Source organism: Scatophagus argus, chromosome 22, assembly GCF_020382885.2.
Source record: "Scatophagus argus isolate fScaArg1 chromosome 22, fScaArg1.pri, whole genome shotgun sequence".
Lineage (NCBI taxonomy): Eukaryota > Metazoa > Chordata > Actinopteri > Scatophagidae > Scatophagus > Scatophagus argus.
In genome coordinates, this window is record NC_058514.1 from 18,317,633 (window position 1) to 18,322,259 (window position 4,627).

At 52.3% G+C, this 4,627-nt stretch overlaps 1 non-coding gene across 1 annotated transcript; it reads right to left on the bottom strand.

Moving 5' to 3' along the window:
- Nucleotides 1-230: 230 nt before the first annotated feature.
- Nucleotides 231-339, bottom strand: trnal-aag. The gene has a single exon. It is a non-coding gene; the product is annotated as a tRNA-Leu (tRNA).
- Nucleotides 340-4,627: the final 4,288 nt, after the last annotated feature.

Consider the following 4,627-nt stretch of genomic DNA (forward strand, 5'->3'; position numbering starts at 1 on the left):
TCCAACAAAATTCATGCTTTGCATTTAACCCACCCAAGTGACATGCACACACACACAGCAAACCCGGGGCAGTGGGCGACCGTGTGCAGCGCCCGGGGAGCAGTGGGGGTTAGGTACCTTGCTCAAGGGTACCTCAGCCATGGACACCGGTACGGGGAATCGAACCAGCGATCCACCGGTTACGGGGCCGACACCCTAACCGCTGATCCACGACTGCCCGAAAAGCTTCCTGGCAGCGGTGGGATTCGAACCCACGCCCCCGAAGAGACTGGAGCCTTAATCCAGCGCCTTAGACCGCCTTAGACCTTAGAGCGCCTTAAACCGCTCGGCCACGCTACCTTCTAGGAAGCTACCTTCTAGAAAGCTGTTTTTATAAATCTGACTGTAATTCAAATGGAAACATGTTTGCAAAGTACTTTCTTCATCAGACATGTGCAGAATTGAGAAAATATGAAGTTGTTAATGGTTTGATGTGTTTATTCTGAAGTTTAGCAGCTACACACACTACTTGTTCATTTTGGCCTTATCTCAGCGAAAGAAAGCTGTTTTTGTAAATCTGACTGTAATTCAAATGGAAACATGTTTGCAAAGCACTTTCTTCATCAAACATATGCAGAATTGAGAAAATATCAAGTTATTAATGGCTTGATGTGTTTATTCTGAAGTTTAGCAGCTACGGGGGTCCCGCCGACCCCGAGGGGAGTGCGTCTGCGTTGGGGTCCCGCTGACCCCGAGGGGAGCACGTCCGCGGGGGGTCCCGTGCGAAGTGTGAGGAATATACACATCAAATACTTCAAGTTTTCACATGTGTTTATTCTGAAGTTTAGCAAGTACACACAAAACTTGTTCCTTTTGTCACTATCTCAATGACAGAAAGCTATTCTTGCAAATCTGACTGTAATTCAAATGGAAACATGTTTGACCCTTTTCATACTTGTTTAGAAATGCTCACTTTGTATACATAGCACCTACTGGCTGTGTTTGCTGCGTTCTCGGATCGAAGCGAAGGAAACAAGCAAGTGTTGCTTGCATTGTTTCAGGCTGTCAGCTGAACCTGCGGCAGAGCCGTACATGTGCCAGGGCAAGCAGTAGTCCACAATGCAGTGAGCCACGAGCTTCCCGGAACGATTGATCAAGTCGCGGTCAGCCCTGTGAGCTAACAGTACTCTGGAGTTCAAAAAGCACTTGCTGAAGGGCTGGTAGGGGTGAGAGATCGGCTCCGCTGAGTCGCGACTGTTATCGAGTGCCTTGATCCCTTCTTTGGTCCGCGGGACCACCTTGTCTCCGCGCTTCAACGAACAAGTGCTGAGACAAGTGAGCGCTCAGATCGACTGAGAACGGCCTGCTCGCCCCAAAGCATGTGGTTCATGCAATACGCGCTGTCCTGATACAAAGACCTCACCACAGTGAGGTCCTCGGGGCCCGAGTCCTCGGTCTCCGAAGCTTCGTCGTGTCCACAGAGCCTCGCGAGCGTCACTGGGACCGCCGAAAACCCGTTGTCCAGCTGCAGCTCCAACACGCGCTGCACTTTGTGGGCCACGAGAAGGGAAGCTGCTCGATCCAGCTGTAGCCACGGTGAGCTTGTGCTTGGGATACAGTATCGCGTCTCCCACAGCGAGGCGATGCCATGGGCAGGTGGAGAAACAGGACACTGCACGGGGATCAAGCTTCACTCAGTCCCCTCTCATCGCGGTTTCGAACTGGAAAAAAGGCGCCATGTCTTCCGACAGGCTTCTGGTCACAAAGAGCCCATGCCAGGCGTCTACGCGCTTGGTGTAGTTTGACTCAGCATAGAAACGCACCCGTTGCGTGGTGATGGAGTAGCGCGATAGTTTTCTCGAGTTCACCCCAACACGGGTAGAACGTGATCCTGGACGCATTCTCGAGCCCAGAACCCATGGCTAGGTCATGGTCGACCTCGGGGTGGAGCTCATGGTTTACCTTGCATTTGTTATAGATCACTATCAGTTTCTTTCTGTGACGCCATGGCAATGGCTTGGACAGGTGCGAGTTGATGATCACGACAGATACACACGTGATTTTGTGCTCTTGCCCCAGCATATCTGCAGCGAGAGCCGGGATGGATACTCGGGCAGCTTGCTTGCACAACTCTTTTTTATCTTCGCTCATAATCTTCATCAATCTGCCACGATACGTGGTCATCTCTGTGACCGCTCGCTCCGTGCAGTAAGGGAACCTGTGGGCGAAATACTCACACCTCAAGGACGGGTCCCGGTAGGACTCGTTGACCACGGTCTCTATGTCCAGGCACGCGACCCTATAGAAGTACGGAGCGTGCTTGGTGTCGAATAGCCTGGCCTCGGCTTCCGACCTTTCGTGATCATACACGAGCTCGTGGGGGGACAGGGTCCCGTTTGCCTTATTCTCGGGTACGAAATACATACGGCCAAACATAACGTCACAGCACAGGGCCGGCGTGTTGCTGTCGTGAGCCACGTAGTATCCAGTGTCAGCGCAAAAATCCCCGAATGTCAGCGCTCCCTTTATGCTTTGCATGTATCTTCTTGCCAAGGCAATTCTCCTGAGCGGGAAAACCCTAACATTTACTTTCCTTTTGATATCATCATGGAGGACGCTGATGTCCGCGAACTCTTTAACGAAGTGCCTGGACCACACCTCGCTCACCCGACTCCAGCTCTCTTCGGCATCGCCTTGATCACGGACCAGATCCAGGTCATAGCCCACCACGGGCGCGATGTCCGCAACCTTGAAACACACCATGGTGTAGACGCTGTCCCCATCACAGGCGTACAGGAGTGCCTCCTCTGTCCTGTGGAACATAACAGATTTGATCATAACTCCAATCAAGCCCTTTTCCAGCTCTGCGCTTCAGATATATGTCAGGGAACAGGTTCATGAATGGCATAGGGCCGTCCATGATGCTTGGTTTGCTTAGTTGAACCTTTCCTTTTAGGATAGTGGAATGTCAGCACCGTGGTGGTTGACAGGGTTGAGGTGCCATCCAAGAGAAGAGCCCTGTTTCTCGCGGTGGAAACGGACGCTTTGTACGACAGATCGTTGAACGAGGTGTTGTTCGGCGCCTTGGAGCCTCACGAGAGAGCGTTATTTCAACTGCTTTCTCGCGGTGGAAATGGACGCTTTGTACGACAGATCGTTGAACGAGGTGTCGTTCGGCGCCTTGGAGCCTCACGAGAGAACGTTATTCCAACTGCTCCTTTATCTCACATATTGTTGCAAAGGACAGGTTTTCCAGGTTACCCTGGAAAGCCCCAATTTCACTAGCATGTCCCTTCCAGTCTAAGCCTCAAGGCCATGGACAACGCCATAGGCCGGATAACCGACACAGAGAGCAGAGGGGAAGGCAAGGTCCTGTTTGCTTGGCTGGTCTCGAAACTCACCGAGGCCAAATGGCACAAACACAAAGTTATGCAAAGGTACAACGCAAATATCACGAGCGACTCCAGATTCGTGGACAAAGTGAAAACGTTTACATGCGCACTCGACTCTTCTTCTCCGTGGGAGATCTGCTCATGTTCAAGTACACCCTGGACAAGCTGATAGACCGAGAGATGCCCAATCTGTTCCTGAGCACCATGATACACCGGCACATGCCCGTGACAAGGCCTCGTATCTCAAAAGCGCTGTGCGAGATAAAGAGCAAGCGCAAGACCCGCGCACTCGCATCTCTGCTGAGCGGTGCCCGCTGTCGCTGTCCTCCGACACGGGACCGGTCACACGGGTGGGACGGAGAGTCCCAGGGAGACTGCCAGACCGCCTACGTGTGTTTTTACAACGCGTCCGATTGACATCCGTTTCTCGTGAGCAAAGACGATTACAGACACTACTTCACGCATCTGTACCCTCATTTGGGCAAGCTGTAACGTCTGAGCAAGGAGATGAAAACGAAATACAGAGGACGCAGACAGTTCAAGAGCATAGCCGACATGGTGTTCAACATCTTGACGAAACACCGGGCTTTGGACGGTGACTCGCTGTACGCGGGACTCTCAGACCTGATGGACGGGAGGACCCTCAGTTCGTACCTGTCTCTGGGGCGCGCTCTCCCAAGTATACACAAGGATCTGTATTTCTCCACCGGAACCAGGAGCGATGACTACACCGAGAACCTGTGCTCACTTGCTCCGGTGAAAGTGCATGACCACGCGCTAGTGCGCTACCTGTTCTACGACAGCCTCGAGGTAGGCAGGCCGTTCCAAGCGTCCACCACGTTCAACTACATAGTGACCAACACCCCGTCCAGGTACACAATCGAACGGGTCATGCTCTTCAACATCCCGGCCCGGGAGAGGGCAAGAGCTATGCAAACAATGTGCTGAACTGTCAGTTCAAGCAAGTGAAAGGTTGCATAGAGACGCTCACGTCTTTCACTCCGCAAGCCTTCAAGTACAAGCGGCAGAGGAACGCTTGCATGGTGATGATAGGCAATGCCCACATAATGCACGAAAAGAACATAAAGGCATTGGACAAGGAGTCCAATGTGATCCCCAACACGATCAAAAACCTACTGGACACAAGCATGCTAGAGAGCAACTTGGTGAGCAGGAACGGAAACAGCGGTAAGGTGCCCGCAGATATTATGTACGCACCAAAACTACATTTCCCACAATGCAACGGTGACGCACCG